We start from the raw sequence: 20534 nt of genomic DNA, 5'->3' as shown, positions 1-20534 counted from the left end.
ATTTCTCAAAGGACCATGAATAATATAACGCTAGATAGAAAATGCTTAATGCCGTACGTAGATCTATATAAATTTAAAGAGCAAAAGAAAATGCATTTCCCCATATGTATCATATAATATTATATATTTATCATACATGCTATGCCTGTATTGCCATTCTCCTATTGTTTAGACGATACTAGTATGAACCCGTATTTTAACTAGTGAAAATCCCAATTATATTTTCACTGTAACCGAACTACTTAGAGCTACGCGTACGCGTGACCTTCGCTGGGATGTTCACATACATGTAAAACTGCTGAGCGAATTAGACTGTGACACTCCGAAACGTCATTGTGAATGTGATTATGGTCAAAATTTTGTTGTTAGCAGTCAGTTCATGGGCATTGCACTTAGGTACAAGTACAGTTGTACCAAAAAATACAAACGAACGCATTGAAAATGTGTATGTTAACGTTTTGCCGACCCGACACCTGTCATCATGTCGTTCACGGCCAGTCCCATACGGTGGTGTTTTCATGTCGTCTACTCTGCGCTGCCGAAGATTACGATGGTTGACAGAACCGCTATATGAAAAGTTTCCTGTTGACGAGTTTAAGTATCTTACTGGTGAATTACATCGTTTACTGCCATAAATGAGCCACAAAAGTCCAACCGCACTGAAAATACTCGCAACAGACGATGTGCACATATTATATTCCAGATTTTACAGATCTGTCAGTGAAATTCACTGGTCATGATACTAGGGAAAGTAAAACTTTCGTTTATGTTGTCGTGAAAGAAAATTAGTTCTATTTAGGCAAGCCAGTAAGGAAAATATACGAGCAGACGATGAAAATACCTTTGAAATGTTTTATTCGTACAGCAACATAATCACGAACGACGCTACAGCTTACAATTTGCTCACTTCACGTTTTCCCTAATCCGCTCACAAATTCCTTTCTAAGGTTGTAAATTCGGCATATTTGACGACTAAGGACATGTATAATTCTTGGAGATAAACTGACTGGTACGGCTATTATTTCCACTGTGCATTCATAGATGTCGCAGAGCTGCTTGCTTTATGTTGATCAGCTGCTCGATCGAGTTTGAAATCGAGGGTTGGCGCGGTGCGAGTATTTTGACCCGATTTTGACCGGCCTCATAACTTTCGCGATTAGATGAGTGTATGTTTCAAAACACGAAAACACACTCATTTTACACACTTCAGCCTATTTTTTACTTCCATCGCCATTTCAAGCTAAAAATAAATCTTCTCGAATGTATGAAAACCTGTGTCGACATCTTAATATTTAAATTCATTGTTCGCTTCAAAAGTGTGTCATAAACCCTCCCTTGAAGTGGAATGCACCAACAGCGGAATACTGTCAAGAAGTGATACGGTTCTCATCACTCCTTAGCAACCAACTTTTTATCAGTACAGCGATGAGCAAGCAAGGTCGATTTCAGTGGATTTTGTCGCTAATTTCGGAACGTCCATGGGAAAACAGCCATAACCAAAGCATGCATGTATGATAAGGGAGTTATTACACGAAGTTTAGGCGATACCGCGTCGTATTCTCGTGATGTGTCCGCATTTTGACTCGTTGCTGCGCAACTCGTCAAAATACGGACACATCACTCGAGCCAAGTTTGTCGTCTCAGAAAAAAAATACGGGATTTATTCTCTGGTCGTTCTACTAGTACGTCACGACAACCCGCGTCTATGTCATCAATTTTGGTGCGTCGGACCTCTTTTTTTTGGTCGATCTTCGGTGTGCTCGTAAATAATGTAAACAAACAACATGGCGGCCGATGTTTCTCCCACGATCAAAAGTCATGTAATGAAATCGATATTTTCACAGACTACGACATTAATAATCCGAACAATGTAAACACAAGAGTGTACCGCCTGTATATTCCGAAGGAATTACGTGAATAATTTGCGGAAACAACGAACTCGAAACTGGTCGCGTATATACCGTGGGTTCCGTACGCATTGCAAACAGGGTCAGGCGCGACGTTTACAGTGTTCGCGCCGTCGAGATTCAGTCGATATTTGTTCCCGAAAAATAGCGTATCTTCGTCTGTGATAAATTTTTAGGACAATGCTATCTTTGAAATAGAGTATAACTTTGTGGAAGGTAGCCTACGTGTATACCGAGAGCTGTCATTTGCTCCACACACGAACGAACGTGAGCGCTAACGCACACGACGGACGACTGGAAATGATTGACAACTTGTGCACCGCGTACAGATATTATTCCTAAAGTAGTTCAAAAGTTTAAACGCGGAATCGTCATGGAAAACTTATTTTATTTTGCAAAAAATAACGAATTCTTGGCTTGTCCATGTGATAAGTATATTATTCCCTAATATTTTTCTTCGTTCAGCGAAGGAAAATACGAGTGACGTAATGACCGTGTCACCACTCGTCTTCGACTCGTGGTGACACGGTCATTATGTCACTCGTATTTTCCTTCGCTGAACGAAGAAAAATATTGAGGAATAATATATATATATATATATATATATATATATATATATATATATATATATATATATATATATATATATATATATATATATATATCGTTACGGTAGAATTACTATACATTGATAAAAACTATCATAATGAAAATCTATAAAAATAATCCTATTTGTTTGACAGCTTCGATCATTTGTTTAACAATTGGAACTAATTTTCGATAATTGGATGGTGACCTAATGTCGCTTTAATCTGCAAATTCAATCTTATCTGTTGAATTGTTTGAAATGAGCGTGTTTTAACATGTTTCTTTGAGAGATGCGAGATTATTTTTATTCAATTGCTCAGTTTCCATGTGCGAGGTAATTAGGCAACAGTATGTTAACAATTTCGTAAATTAATAATGGTAGGTAAAATTGATGAAAAACTCATAAATTCATTTCTCAAAGGACCATGAATAATAAAACGACAGATGGAAATACTTGGTTGACAGCTTCGATCATTTGTTTAACCAGTGGCACGGTTGGAACTAATTTCGGATAATTGGATGGTGACGTAATGTCGCTTTAATCTGTAAATGTAACCTCATCTGCTTTTCTTTTTGGCTTACACGCTTGTTTTATGAGTACTTTGTAATATCGCAACATGCACGTACAGGTTGTGTGTTTATTATAAGTAGACATATTAATAGAACTGTAATTAGCATTATAATAGAGGTTCCAGATCGTTCTCTTATATATCCATTTGAGTATAAATAGGGGATGGCAAAATTTTCAGTCAGACATCTGGGATCATGTCACTGACGTTACATCCAGACTTTGGAAACTCCAGCAGTATTAATTTCATGATATTTCAAGATCTTCACTGCCACGCTGGGTTTATTCTGGGGTCTTTACGCTACTGTGGACGTTGACTCAAGCCTGCAGGCCAAGAACTGCTCACTCACCCATCGGTCTGTCTCACTGTCTTACTGTCTAACTCAACTCGGGACTTTTGTGTCGTCCCAGCTGAGATAAGTAGCCTGTCAACATTTACAGTTTGTACTCTATCCCTTGACCTAGGGATTAATTTTATTTTTTTAAATAAATTTTGTTTTAAAGAATCCGCTGACTTCGCCGTTTTTTTTCACGTAACAAAATTAGGGGCTCGTCCAAGAGCGAACATTTTAAGTCTTTTTATAACATTTCGCCAACCATTACCAAACTACAGTATATTGTGAATCAGCGAATTTTCATCATGGCAGAATTCAAGACAGACTTATTTATGGAGGACCTTGATTAGTATACATTTGATTCCCCCAGAAAAGACAACCTAATTGCACTAGGCTTTCCTTAAAGTAGAAGTCAAAAGATCTATGTGCAAAAAAGAAATTTGGTACAATATTGTGAAACATTTAGTTAGTGTAGGGCAAATTTCTGCTACCCACCTTGTATGATTACATACGTAATCCACATATGAGTACATGCATGTTGACAATTATGTGTACATCTACTTGGTTCCTAGAAACCATATCACTGAGAAACATAAAGGCAAAGTCTATAGTGAAAGTTTTAGTCAATTTTTGCACTTTATTTTGCCTTCTTGAATGTGTACAGTCTGATCAAGGCTCCAACTTTAAGTCTTGAACTTTTGAACAAGTCATGGATCAGCTAGACATCAAACAGTATAGGCCCTCCGCCTATCACCAAGAAAGTCAAGCAACCCTTGAAAAATATGACCAGGAGCTACTGTTTTGACACAGAGAAGCAGTGAGATGAAGGAATGTATTTTATTCTCTTTGCTGTTAGAGAGTCGATTCAAGAATCTCTTGGTTTTAGCCAATCTGAGCTTTTATTTTGGCATACAGTCCTTGGGCCACTTAAGCACTTGAAAGAGAAATTCCTATCAGACACAATGATTGTCTAAATATTTTGCAATATGTGTCAGAATTTTCTGCAGAAACTTACAAAGACATGTGAATCAGCCAGGGAAAATCTTGACTAATCTCAGCAGTCCATGAAAATCAAATACAATAAAAACACCTCAAAACGGAAGTTTGAACATGGTAAAAAAGTTCTTGTTTTTCTTCCATTTCCTGGAAAAACACTCCATGCTCGTTACTTTGGTCCCTATCTAATTGATAAGATAGTAAGTTATCTAAATAATATCTTGATAACACCTGACATGCGAAAGCAAAACCAATTATGCCACATTAATATGCTTAAGCCATATCTAGATAGGAACAATCCTACAGTAACACAACCTTTCAGTGCAGTCAGTTCAAAGCATTATGAAGGCAGAAATAGTGACACGTGACTATAGTGAAAATACTCTGAAGTCAAAGGTGGGATTGGTCAAACTCCAATTCAGAAATCTTGGAGAATCTTGAGTCAAAATTTGCACACTCAAAGCCTTCACAAAAGATTTAAGAACTGATCAATGAATACGAACACTTGTTCCAAGATGTTCCAATGAAGACAAATATTGTCTATCACGATGTTGATGTCGGGGACAGTAAGCTTGTGAAACAACATCCCTATAGACTGAATCCAACGAAAGCGAAATATCTCCGGAAAGAAGTCAAAAACCTGCTGGACAATGACTCTATTGAACCTAATAATATTATTTTGAGGAATGAGTCTACAGTTTTGGCTGTATTCTGCCAGTCCGTGACAATGTAACTGTTCTGAAGAGACATTGACCTAAACGTGAGTGCACAGACTACTACCATTGGTCTGCAATTTTTCCTGTTGTGTTGTTGCGTGCATGATTCTCCTTCATATACTGCTGTGTTTTGTTCTTCTGTGTGATAAATTGTCATGTGCTATCAACACGAAATAATCGCAATCATACCAATCCATAATCCAATAACACTAGGTCAAAATTTGTAAGACAATAGTTGTAAACATAGACACAAAACAGCACAAAACAGACAGTAAATAGACGGTACACAAACAAAGTCATATTCATGAAAGAAAGATATATGGACCTCTGGCCAGAAGACCAAGAAGTGATGTCAGGTGTTTCGAAAATAGTAAGCGCATCCTGCCCCACATGTGGCACCCGCCATATATCAATCTGAAGTCAGATAGGTAGTGGTCACTAACTAAGGCCCCATGTCACCGATGCCATCAGTGATCATTTGTCGAAGAGAGATATCGTATTTATCAACCAGCTTGCGATACCTGCCAAAAAAGCGTTTGAATGTAGAGACAAGTCTTGCTCTGGTGTAACCTTGATTTAACAGTTTGAAAGAGAGATGGCCATGTCTCTCTACAAAATCACCATATGAACTGCATGCTCTTGCATATCGAATAAGCTGGGAAATGTATACCCCATAAGCAGGCGAGAGTGGAATATTACTGATGAGGTGTGGAAAATTAATTATACTAAAGTTGAAATCATCTCTCTTGTCATATAGCCTAGTAGAAGGTGACCATTAGAGTCAAATTCAAGTAAATGTCCAGATATGAAGCAGAAGAGGCCGTTTCTGTAGTCTCTTTAATCTCCAATTCTGGAGGATAAATCATAGCGAGATATTTACTGAATTCAGAGTTATTCAATGAAATAACATCGTCTATGTATCTAAATGTAAGGTTGAAAGTACGAGCTACAGAGACCTTTTTCTGCTTGATAAGGTTCTGGATAAATTCTGCCTCGTATGAGAACAGAAATAAGTCGGCAAGTAAGGGAGCACAGTTAGTGCCCATGGGAATTCCTATACACTGTTGGAAAATGTGTCCTCCAAATTCAACAAATATGTTGTCAATGAGGAAATCAAGCATACTGATAATGTCTTTCTCGGTATAAAACACTTTAGCGTTAGTTGTATTTTTAACAAAATATGTAGAATTATACCCTAATACCACATATTTGTAACGGCGTGAACCGTTTTGTAGAAAAATGCTTGGTTGATGATGTTTTTCAAGCGCTCTTTCAATTTATCATGTGGTATTGTGGTATACAATGTGGAAAAATCGAAAGTTTTAATAGATGTTATTTTTGAAACAGATCTTGATTTCAAATTTTCCATGAGTTCTTTCGAATTTTTTAATATCCACATTTGATTTATACCACTCCGAGAAAAGACAACATCACAGTATGATTGAAGTCCCCGTTTAATAGTACAAAGAACAGAAGTCAGTATCTTCGATAACTCTGTTGTTGAACATTTTGAAGATCCTGCGATAAACCTAGCTTTGTAAGTGTTTTGTGGAGCTTTGGTATCCAGTATAAGCTACAGTACAGTATTGAATGAACTGAGTACAGTATTGTTTAACACCACAGATGCATCATGTGGAGAGAATAAATATAAACCGTAAAAAATTGCAAATCCTCAATATTACCGATAGATGCCTCAAAGATCCAAAAGCTCCGTCTCACATATGAATGTCGTCTTCACTTCACTATTTATCTGTTGTACGATTATGGATGACACGTACCTGTGTCTTCCTCATGTCGCTTTGGAGCTGGTATCATGCATCAGGAATGGGATCTGTCAGGAATACGCGGAGAAGCAATTTTTGAAAAATATGCAGACTACATTTGCAAAAAAAAGGCTATTCCACGATCTCACAGTGGGGGAAAGCCGAAAGTCTACTAATACCACTATTTTTGCCGTTCTTACCTTAAACACAATGAATTAAGTGTAGGAAGGCGCCTTAAATTTGCTTCTTCTTTCTGACCACAATCCAATGGCTTAATGACCCGGTGAGCCTCATTGACAGTGAAAACACGGTCTCCTTACGCCCTCACTCGGCGATCATGCCAAGCACTGCCGCCTGGAAGTGTCCGATTTCGAACCGCTTCAACCCGTGAAAATAACGGGGAACCCGATTAATTGACATGCATTTATGCATAGATTAGCCATCACGTGTTCATTTTCTATGCATATATGCAGAGCGTAAGCTGTCACTCAAGACAGTGATTGTTTATTTTGGTGACAAAAGAAGTCAAGTATCAGTGTCAATCCTTGAGTGAAACAAAAAATCCAAATATTTCGTATGTAACAATGTGAAAGAGGCTCCCACCTAATTATCCCAAATGTTTTTTGTGTCGAGTTTGTGTTTGATTCTTTTCGAAAATGTGTTCCTACATTCTTATCCGATTGTTTGTGTTAATGAAATGTTTGTTTCGATTCGGATATTTGTAGGGAAGTTTGGATTAGTGTGTACGGTAATGTTTTGTTTGTGTAGGGAGAGCTTATGGCGAGACGCAGCCGGGCCTACGGTGTTACAATGTTGATAGAGTGGCCCTTTGACGCTTGCGTTTCGAAACCCGAGTGTGGTTTCTCATCAGTCGCAGTGTAGATTCTTTCCTTAGTTTGTGTTTGTGAAAATGTATTTTAATGCATTTTAGTGGTCTTGCTCTTCGAGTAGCGAGGGGTCTCGTTGTGAGTCCGTTTGGTGGTTCGGTTTGTCTGTTCTATGTTTCTTTACTTTTGTAAATTTTGTTTAGACTAGTGTGTCTTTTAGATTTTTTGCGGCGGTTTGTAAACTTTTAGGCAATAAGTACCACTGCGGGGTACGGATTTTGTGTTTTTGGATCAAGATACTTATAAGTATCATGGTCGATGTGTTTCTTGTCGTTCATTTTGTTTAACAGTTCGTGTACTTTGTTTACTGTTTGTTCTGTGTCGTCACTGTCTAGTTGAGTATAAAACTGAGTGTTGCGTAGTTGCTCTTCGCATTCGTGTACGTAATCTTATGTGTTTACAATGACGATACCCCGACCCTTGTCGAAGGGTTTTTATGGTAATTTGTCTATTGTTTGCAAGCTGGTTTATCGCGATTCTTTGGGCACGCGACTTTCTTGTTTCCTTGTTTGAAAGGATATCTCTAGAAGTGCGAGTTTAGCAGCTTCAGATAGCTTTGAAGTTCTGTGTTATTTGTTGTTCGGGGAGTCCAGCTTGATTTTTCCTTGAATGGATAATGTTGCAATTGTTTGTGTCTCATGATGTAGCGCAGTCTCACTTTGCGACCATATTTGTTGAAATCCTGAAGCAGTTTTATTCTGCTTGGTTTTGTTGGTGTCGGAATGAATTTTAGGCCTTTGCCTAGTGCTATTATTTCGGTGTTTGTTAGTTTGAGCGATGGAAGGTTCTTGATGAATTTCATGTTGTTGTCGGCTTTTCTTTTGAAGATGGCTGATTTATTTCCACGGCCATTTTGTCTGTTACGGTGTTTTATCATTTTGTTTTTGGTTTTTTTAATGTTGTATTTCTTTTTTGTTGTGTTTACGATTTTTGTTAATTCTTATACAGCATAAACGTTGAACTCGAGAATTCGCTGTCACAGAATAATGGAATAAGAACTACAATTTTACCGTCGTTCGGTCGACTGAAGTAGCAGTTGGTGTTTATACAAAGAGTACATTTAGCACCTCATCGAAGTTCTCCTCCCACTAATCCAGGGAAACCGTACTTGATAGTCCTACGTCATCAGCTAACGCCTCATTATGCTGATTTTATGCCATATATTTGAATACATAACGAGTCTGCGAAACCGGACAGTTCCTGGCGGCATGTTTTCTCATGATGGTGATGATTGTTGATTCTTGAAGCGGTACAGACTGTGAGCGATCGCGACGTAGAAAGGCTTTTGTTGCCACCATGCATGGAGCTATTTATGAATATAGACCTACGAAAAAGGAAGTGTTTTTGTGCAGTGTAACTAAATCGTTCAGAAAAGCACCTTTATTTAGCCGATAGTGTTCCAACTTTCATTTACTGCAAATCATATCAATTGTGTATCAAAAGTGTGTGCGCCACAGAATCAGATATTTTGACTCTCAAACTTTTATAACGTGTGTATTTATTTTGGTTTTTTGGTTGTTTTTTTGGATATATATATACATATATAATATAAATAATATTATGTAGTTGTGTTTGTTGGGATGTTTTGGGTATATATATAACATGAGAGAGAGAGAGAGAGAGAGAGAGAGAGAGAGAGAGAGAGAGAGAGAGAGAGAGAGAGAGAGAGAGAGAGAGAGAGAGAGAGAGATTATCCGGTTCTATGTATACAGAAATTAAGCAAACCACGGTACAGTTGTACAGAGCATCAAATTTAACTTGGTTTTTAACAAAGCTATTTCATCTTTTCTACAAAAGTTCATGGAATTAACAGGATCAGAAGTGAAATTTCAAACAATGTTTCTTGTAATCCTACACGAAGAGTCTAATCAGCAGGTCTGCTAGTATGGGTACGTCTTCAATTCGCATAACAATCGCAACTATTCATAGCCGTACTTTCTGAGGAAACATTTCACCTGATAAATGGGTCTGGGTTCCAGATTCCTCAACTCAGTAAACTATTTGATTACTATCTATGCTCTCACTCACACCTTTGCAGATATAGAGTTGTACCTCTGAATCGTGCCACGTATAGGCAGCTCTGTCGCAAAACATAGGTGCCTCATTTTCAAGCCAAACGCTGGTCCTATATACAATGTACATTGTTAAAACCTCGATAACTGTGGACTAAATTTCAGCAAATAATATCTTGGAGAGCACATGTTCCCTTTTGTGTACGAAATTACACAAAAATAAATAAAAAAGGCTGGCTTGTACCCACACCGCTCTTGTTCATGATTACGGCCTCGTTCGTCGAATGACGCATTTTTAGCGACTCATGCTTGTACCAATCGAGCAAACACTCGTATTGAAAACAGATTCAGTTTCATATCTATTTAGAAACAAAAAACATGTAGAATAGTCAGTGCTCACCTACTTTACTGTACATCGTTCGAAAATATCTGCTTTTTGTCTTGCGCTTGAAATAATAAGCATCGTGTCGGAAATAAGCTCGCAGGACGCATATTGATTGATTTACGAACGGTTCAAAAGAGATAACACCGGATAAATGATGACCTGTTGACCAGACTAGTTACAGCAACACTTTGACAAGGGTATGATAAAAAGGCGGTAAGTTTAGTTTTCGCTTCGAGAAATATTTTTTGCTTCAAAATTACTGTCTTACTCACCACATTTAAATTTCTTAAATTTAAACGAGAATGCTCGAGATTGGTAGCAGCGTTATATCGAGAATGCATATTTTGAGGGCTTACCCGATGGACATGAAGGACGACATAAATACAAGAACTATATGCCAATTTGTTGCACTGCAGATGAATTTCAAATACGTTTATAATTATAGAACATTATTATTCTCTGTTACATGCTGATCTATACCAGAGCCGAGATTCCACCACGATTTTACCAAAGAGATTATCTGTTTAATGCATGTGATCGAAATTTCCATCTCTCTGTTTGTAATCTTAGACATTATATAGGGAGTCTTTACCATTGCTTGGTGTCAATTTAGGCAATATGTCGTGCTCAATGCGATTCCGAAGGGCAAAGGTATTGCTAGGCGTACAACTACTCATTAGTACGTGGTTTACCCTACAGCCTGTTTCAGTATACATCTTCAGGCAAGTGCAAATTACAGGATCTTGACAATGATACAAGATGTAAATGACGAAAACTTGTTTGTTGATAATTAGTAGTTATCAAAGTATGAAGATGCTCAAACTTAAGTGTTGAAATACCAAAACGAAAAAAATAATACAATGATGGCGAGAGTGTCACGAGTTAATCAAAAATACAAGACGACGTCGTGCATTCAGCCATACGGCCGAGCATCACCGACTTCTTTGTGGTTGATAATAATACATAATGTGTAAGTCAAAGTATTCTCACGGTGAACATCACTTCGTAGTAATAATATAATAGGACTGATTCACCCTCGATTTCACTTTCAAATGAAAACAGAATAACGAGGTTGACATGGACGATAACGATAGTGCCAATAGCGATCTTTCACTAAACGAACGTGAAAAACGAACGAGCGCGTAGTGTTTGCAAGCATACTATTGGTCAGCTTTCGTCACATCTGCATTGTCTCGTCGCCAAATCTACATCGTGATTCAGTGGACTGAAGACCAATTATAATTAGTAGCCTATCCTAGGACTCATCAGTTCCTTTCGTCGTCTTTTGTCACATTATAATATTCACACACTGCTTTGTATTGCCGCAATGGTAGCGGTTGAATCATAAGCCTTTCAATCACAGAATAGCTTCGCGTGTGACAGATGGATGGCAGGACTAAGGGTGAGCGTCGATATAAATGCACGCCATCCATCGTGTACCTACAATTCTCGAGATTTGTCATTATAAAAGCATGCGTGTGTTCCAAGTATTGTAGGCAATGCAACCTGTTTAAGTCGAGTCGCCCCTTGATGCATTCACGTCACCTAGTTTGATAACTTGAACAATTTCATATCTTTCGCTTGTTTAAATCATGTAAAAATTCAGATCTAGATCGATGTGAAATGAATGTGCTCACTTGATTACAACAGGTTCATCACATAGTAGTACGCTTCACAGAAAAAAAATCTGTCATGTCATTACATGTACATTTACTTTCACTTATTACAAAATTTCATTTAATATACGATAATTAGATATCTATTAGATCAACATCTGTAGCACGTTTCATGAAATTTAATGCTGTAATTTTGGAGTATTATCACTAATCAAAAAACTTCATTAACTATGCAAATGAACCCTTGATTAACTTCACACTGCTCGGTGCTTCACACGACAAATAGATATTTATAAGATCGATATCTGTAGAAAGGTTGACAAAATTTAGTTCCATAACTAACACAGAAAATTGCAAAAATTTTTATTTAAATATACTCAAAAACACATTGACTTCCCTGAAATAATTCAAACATTAAAATCAAATTTGATTTTAACGTTCGTCTACATTTTGCAGCATCTATCCATCCAAATCTAGGGTATGTGGTGATATGTCTATGGTGTTTAAAATACGTACCGTACGTACCTATCCCTGATTAGAGTGTGGAGAGGACTCCCCCCATAACAAAGAGTGTTGGGAATGGGAATGTGTCCACTAATCACGACGTTCTCAACTAGTTGTCAAGAATCGGATGGATGGCGTAATATTCAATCGTGAATTTAATCGGTGTAACATTATCGTCGAGCTCGTAATATGATATTTCAAGACCTATAAAGCCACAAAAGTACTGTACCAGCAACCCCATTTCCTTTCAAGCTCAACGCCGCATCAATTTAGTGCGCAGACTACGCTATGAAAAATTCCGCAATATTTCTTTCAGTCTGTTGATGTCCATATTTAGCTTTATTTTGTTTGCCTGGTTACTTAATGGAGGTTACATTAATTGTTACTATTGCCAAACATCGTGCGTGTAATAAGTATCATAATGTCAGCAACCAGATGTGAACTGAATGTGCTCACCTGTTTTACAACAGGTTCATTAATAGTATTACGCTTCGCATAATGTTTGATATCCAGTAAACAGACTAGAAAATTTTGACAAAATTACTAACTTAGTTATCAAACATTGAAATTGACTGCTTATGACTCGACATGTATTGACATTTATCAGACACTACTGGACGCATGAAATAATATAAGGTTGTTCACAAAATACCGGGATTTATGTCCGAGTACATCGTGCAGCGGAAGTATTGTCCTATACGCGTAGCGTCGAGGACAATACAAACGTTTGCAATGTTGCGCTTGACACCCATGCAAAGCACTTTGAACAGTTTAAATGCAGTACAATTACGTATACCCAGTATTTAATTGGATTGTTGTTGTTTTTTTAATTAAATATATACACACCTTGCTCATCCAAAAGCAATCTTCTAGTTCTAATCCACTACCTGACATAAAAGTTCAATACTGATGAGCATGTGCATTATTCCTTGTGTCTCGGAATGAAACCAATAGTACATTACAGTGCTCTTGTGTTTTCTATCACATCACTTCTCACCACAATGTCCTGATATATTGCAATTGTGCAAGTGGGTTTTCTTCTTTCAGGCTGACTCAGTGAAATAATGGACTAATATTTGTTGGCTTACGTCTTGAATTTCTGTGGCTTGTTCGTCGATCTGTTTACCGCATTCATAATTAAGTTGAGGAATGGGGCTCTCTGTTTGCTAATCGTGAATGAGGTGAAATTGCAACACTTTCAAAATGGTTTATGTCAGCTAACACAACTCTAAAATTATTTGAAAAGTAAAGCTTTCACAATTTTTGCTCTGAAATTACGTTCTTTAATCTTTTTTTTTTATTTTGTTTGATTCAATATGCGGAAAAGGAAAAATAAAATCAAGAAAGATGAACAAGATAAAAAATAAAAAAAAGGCAGCATGTAAATCGATAATGCAGCTCTACTATACTTTCTCATAAGCACGTCTTGATGCGTGAAATCGTTATTACAAAGACATCTCACACCGCAAGCACCTTCGTCGCTGTATCCGGCACAAAGATTGATATATTTTATATAAGCCGCCGATGCATTTTTTCTTCAGACGACTTTCTGAATTCAGATTTATATGTTGGAAGTGGTGACAAACAACACAAATTTCATGGTAGATTAACTCCAAAGTGCCAGCTAATTTACATACAATCTAGACGTAGGCTTAACTATCGGAACATCCACAAAGTCATCGAGCGGACGTCTTCATAAACCCGCAAGAAGTTTAAGGGAACACAGTTCTAATGATATCTGTCCCTTTCAATAGGAGTTAGTGTACTTAGTTAGACGGCCGTTTATTAAGATATGTAAACTATTTTCGAGTTGTTCGTATGGTTTAAGTCTTACCTCGAATTATTATTACAATGGGTTAAATCGAATATATACAAATATAATTAAGTTGGTCGAGTATAAACTGAGGTGGTAGTTTGGATTTAGCAGCTATTTATCATCATCGGGCTCTTCAGTAAGAAACGTTGTCGATACGGAACACCTATGGCTAGTAAGACAAAAAGCTAAGATAACTTTGAGGACTGAGAGTCTTTACTCTGTCTATGTATCCCGACGACCTCTAGCATGGCTATTCTCCGATCGTAAATGTGTCTCAATTTCATTTTTTGTAGAAAGAACATAAATTACTTCTCTAGAGTTTGCTTTCCCTTGGCTAACCGATAATTTGCCGAAATGCAGACGTGAAAATCCACAATTTAATATGTACATTAAAATTCCACACACAAGTATGCAGCCGGATGGATAGCATGCTGATTTTTACCTAGCCCTGTCTCGTCCTCAATAATTAAAGCTCCAATAGCTGTAACTTTTGGTGTATTTTTTTAGCTCTTGTTTTCCCTTTTGTATTTTTTTGATACAATTTCTGCTCCTCAAATCATGATGCTAATACGCTAGGTGTCCCAGTGTCGATTTTTGGTGGCCATTTTACATTGCATCCTGTACACAACGCGTTGTGTTTCAGTGTAGGCACTTCACTTTTGATATTAAGTTTTCTGCAAAAAGTGTAAATAAATAAATTCTACTGATATCTAATAAAAAATATCAATTGTAACCAAAAACTAAAGCTACAGTCTCTTTGGGCCCGGACGTTCATTTGCATTTTTTTATTTTGTCAAAACAATCGCATTTTGATAACAGTGATAAGACAAAGAAACTAGGTTAGCTATAGATCCATCGTCATCTTATTATGAGTTGTGACCGACTTGCTCAGCAAAAAGTCAACACTCTGTCTTAAAACTGTCTTGAAGAACATCTTACCTGTAGTCGCTCAAGCAGCGTTGCTTTCTCTAGAGCTAGCGATAGGCAAATTAGGAGGAAAGTTCTTAAATGTAGCGTCATTACCGATCGAATAAGTTTCTCCGGTCCGATACACGAGGTGTCAACAGTGAAGGAGTTGAATGACACCTACTTTTTTACGTCGTGTTGGCAAGAAAGTAGCAAGCTATAGAGTCAGAAAGACGCCACTCACCGTGGCATGCTCTTCTCCGAACGGAACGTTTCCATCGTAAGTTGAGGTTTCATGGCCAAGTCGCTGATATTTTACGATCGGCGATCACAATTGGACTCATTAGAATTTATCCAAAGTTTTGTACCTTGCTTAGTTTTTTGCAGCACAATTTTAAAGAAATCAACGATGGTTAAAGTCACCGCTTTGGACGTTTTCTGGCATAAACGTTGTCTTAGAAGGTTTTAAAAATCCTGAGACACACTTAGGAAGATCCTTAAAACAGCTTGCACTCACACAGATTTTAGCAACATGTCTCAAAGTATTGAAACATAACGTAGGGATAGCCTAATCAATTTTTGAAAGGTTATGCAAATTTCCAGTCACGTGATAGTTACGTAAACAACGGTAGACTATGGTGATCAAAACGTTCCCCTATATCTAGACTTCTCGAAAATAAATAATTTATCGGGGTTCTGAGCTTATTGACCACTAGAGGATTGTTAGCTTAAAATGGTCAATTGCTTGTCTTGGAACCTTAACTTAATAATTATGTAATTACACTAACTCAATATGTAATTAACCCTTACGTAATAACAAAAAACTTGGGATATACGACTAAGCATATTTAGACGAAAATACGCCAAGCATCCTCGAACAATAATTAAAGTTGCAACAATGCTTTAACTTTTTTGACGAAAGTGAATGGTGATAATTATTTATGTCAGCACATTTGCAAAAAAACCAAGAAAATGCCCAGCAACAAAAAGCACGCTGTAAGCAAGCTATTAAATTTCAAGTGGGCATGGTGATTTTTAAATGAGTAAATACCAGAATAAAATGTAAATATGCATGGAGTTCAACTTTCTTCGTAATCTTCTTCTCCACTGTTTTTAACTTTCTGCCAAGCGAGATTCCAAAACCGTTGCACGCAGGGCTTGCGGTGCTTATTCAGGTCTAGTCGTTTTCAAAATTGGCGACGCTATACCATAATATTTTGAGATCATTAGCCAATCAGCGACCAACCCGCCATCGGCAAATTTACCACAGCTCCACAGGAACCTCCACATGTGTGCATGGTTACGTGCGCTATATATATAGTGTTCAGCTCTATATTGCTATAAAATCCTCCGCTGCACCATTCACATAACATTTTCGTGTATTATAGTAGATCCGTGGCAAAAATATTGTCAGTTGTGAAAGAGGGGTTCGCCAAAACACTTGGCGTTGCACATTTCATGGGAATACGGAACCGATGTCGTTGTGAAATAACTATTAATCACGCCATATTATGTCATAATCTCGAAGATTAGTGTGGCCACTCTATCAACACACATCTTCAAACACAATATATTGCTTTGATCCCGGACTCTGGCCTGAAATCCTGCGAAATATAAATAGCGTACCTACACAGGTCATTCAGAAAACCCCATTCGATATTGGAGATGGCAGCTATCAAACAATTCTACACGAGAGGTAAAGGAAATCAGGAACGGGGTAGTCGAAATGAATCGTAACTATGTTAGTTGCTGCTTTGATGGTCCTATTGTTTGTCAAAGTGGTTTTAGAGAACATAGGGTCTTATTTATCATGAAAAAGTGCGACGTTTTGTATTTTACGGCCTATACGAGGGCCAAAAGTAGCCGATAGTGATTAATGCAATGCTAGCGAACTTGCCGTGACTATCTTATCGATAATGTAGTCCGATCCGTGGTTTACTAATCATGGAAAGAATATTATGGTATAACGTCGCCAATTTTGGAAATTGCCCAGACTGTTATTAAGGTAGTACGCTACCATTCTATGTAGGACAGCGCCCTCTTTTGTCCAGAAGATGTACATGTTCCTTTTAGACTACCTAACCTGGTAAGCGTGAATAACAGGACAAAATGGAAAAAAATCATCCTAGTGACCTTATAATATTTCTTTCAGAAGTTTTTATGAATCAAAGAACCGAAATTATGTTTTTGCACTGAAAAATCGTCAGTTATTTTTATTTTGAAAGATCAGTAGAATAATTAACAATTGTAGCTCTGACAAAATATCAGTAAGCTAGAGGGTCAAATCTCTGGTCTAGCAAAATTCACTTTTTTTCGTCACTTTTTGCTGTTTAGTAAGAAAATTTGCGTGTTGACCCCAAGTTATTTTGCTTCTAAATCAAAGAACACTGTCTGTTTGATAGATATTGCTGTACTTTTTAACATTTTGAAAATTATTTTGTGCATTTATATGAAGTTTATATTTTTAAAAAGACTAATTTTACACTTAAATGATAAATTTAGGGTCTAATATTAAATTTTTAAGACAAGACATCACAAGTTTTAGTTGATTGTACTAATTCAGCTGTCCTGGCGATGCAAATATAAGGTATGCACACTGGGATCTGTTAATCGTTTGCGATAAAATAAATATTCTGCTGGTAAGTGCAAATTTCGCAAAATGGGAGATTTAGTGGTTTTCTGTCAATTTTGGCATGTATTTTTTCAAAAATTTTGCATGGGTACCCCATATATATGGGTACCCCATCTTTGCATGATAAATAAAAAAAACTGTTAACAATATTTCAGGCGACAGCATACAAATGCTAAATTAAAATTTCAAGGTCAATGACCTTGTCGTATTGGAGAAGATTTTAAGTGATTAAAGTTAATTATCTTCCATAACTTATTAATTATTCAAATTCAATATATCTCGAGAATTACAAGGGTTACACGTTTGGTTCTCAGTTCACACGAGTCAATATGGAAGCAACATTTTTTTGACAATTTTCTGAGGACCTTCAATGACCTTTAACCTACTTTCATGTATCATGGCTCGCATTTGAAGACTGTTGCACCAAATAACATGCAATTTGGCACATTGTTAAAACTCAAAGAACCTATTTTTCATTTCTTCACTATGATGACTGGTCACATGACAAATAAGCCATTTTTATTTAAACCTTTTTAATTCATCTCATTTTATAAACTTAATCAATCAAACGTCACATGCAATGTTAATTTTGAGAAGAAGGTTTGAAGTATGACATTTTCACATATTTAAATGACATTTGACCTGCCCTATATCTCTGCAGCTACACTATCGTCATCTCATATTCTAAATTATATAAGAGTCCAAGAGGGCTAGTACCAAGTGAACAATGTCAGGTACGGGACCAAAGTGCACACCTAAATTTTTGGGTAGCTGTAGACTTTTGAGCCTCACATCATATTGTACCTCATTTATTAAGCACATATTTAATTCTGGCCTAGCGATAGGGCTAGAGGTCTGATTTAATGTATTAGAGTAAAGCTTTCTTCACAAAATGTCACATGACTAGCCATTTCTTGTACCTCGTTAAGTATTCACATGTTCAATTCAGGGCTTACAAAGAGAGCTAGAGGTCTTATTTTGGTATACAGGGTTCAGTGTGGGAGCAGAATGTTTTGACAGAATGTCACTCGTTCTCGATGACCTTTGACCTCGAATATGCATATAAGCCTATAACTCCGTTAAACAAGTGCTTTATCATTCATATTCACTATGGTGGGGGACCTTACAGCGCCACACTTTCACTTTTCACTTTGCGTATACCTCATTCTGGGCAAGCTAACCGAGCTAAAGGTCTTATTTTGGTATGCGAGGACAAATATGGGAACAAAGTCTTTTGCCAAAATATTATGTGTCATCGCTGATCTTTGACCTCGAATATGCATATATGCCAATAAATCAGTAACCACAAGGTCTACACCCTTTATATTCGTTATGATGGGTATACTTACCTCTTTAATTATGCTTATATCTAATTCTGGGCTAACCAATAGAGCTAGAGGTCTGATTTTTTTATCAACGGGGATAAATATGGAAACAATCTATTGAAAATACCATGTGACCGAGATGACCTTTGACTTCAACTTCGCAAATATACCTATAAACCAGTGACCACAAGTGCTTCATGCCTCCATATTTGACGGGTTGAACTACCTAAAGGCAACGAATCCTGTACCTTATCAAATATATACATGTCTGATTCCGAGCTAACCCAAAGGGCTAGAGGTTTGTTTTGTTTGTATACAGGGATAAATGTGGGAACAAGTTTCTTTTTGCCAATTGTCACGGTTGTTGACATGAAGTAAGATTACATACTGTGCTTCTTTATGCAACAATAGTTATTATGAACATCAACATTATGGATTTACACTGGTGTTTCCCTACCACTGTACCCCTCGACCTCAAAACGCATTCGCAGAGGGAAAAAATGAGCCTTATATTCAGCAAAGAATTAATGTGAGCCTTATATTCAGCAAAGAATAATAAAGCCTTAAAATACGCTAACAATGCAATACAATTTGGTAATGGTGGAATTTTGCCAACGTTATTGACATGAAGAGTAATAAAAACATTCTGCTTGTGTTCAAACTACTCATCGGTAAACGATTCATTTTCTTAGCTGTTCAGGAGGCGATGCATACACTCCTCCAAGACTTTTTTTAGCATCCTACACAACGATTTATGATACCTTGTCGGACGTTGACTTCATGTTGATGGAACATCATATATGACTTTGACAAGTAAAACATAACTAATCCTTTATGAACAATCATTCAATTTGACAAAAATACACGTAGAGTATCATGTTAAGGTACAATGTGGCTCAGGACGGATATTTGGAGTCTCAATTTTTCACAGTTCTGTTCTGATCTACCATTTTGGGGCTCATTTTAAAGTTGGAGTTACAGAACTTTATCATCATCTTTTAGGGGAGTACACATAAGTGAAGTTGGATGCATACTTTCGTGTTAATCTCATTTCAAAACTTATTGGTTTCGATTTTTGGTGGGGAATAGTCTCTGACGAATAAATTTATATCTAAACATTACGGCTACCAATAAATGCTTCCGTAACTTTAAATGCAATGCTGAAGTCTGGTTATATATGAGTCAATGTACTAGCTATGGAACTAGAAGGTGACGTTTTCATGGTAAACGATACAATTAAACGAGCTTTACAGTTTGAAAATTATTAATGGATTTGCTGATAAATAACGTTCAAAAATTGTAAACAATACAATTAAACGTGCTTTACAATGGATTCAATGATAAATGAAGTTCAGAGATTGTAAATAATCAAGTAAACGTGCTTTACTATTTCACAATTAACAATGGATTTAATGATAAATAGTGTTCAAAAATGGTAAACAATACAATTAAACGTGTCTTACAGTTTTAAAATTAACAATTGATTTACTCATAAATAACGTTAAACATGGTAAACAATACAATTAAACGTGTTTTACAGTTTTAAGGTTAACAATAGATTTACTCATAAATAATGTT

Source organism: Ptychodera flava, chromosome 6, assembly GCF_041260155.1.
Source record: "Ptychodera flava strain L36383 chromosome 6, AS_Pfla_20210202, whole genome shotgun sequence".
Lineage (NCBI taxonomy): Eukaryota > Metazoa > Hemichordata > Enteropneusta > Ptychoderidae > Ptychodera > Ptychodera flava.
This window is presented reverse-complemented; position numbering follows the sequence as displayed.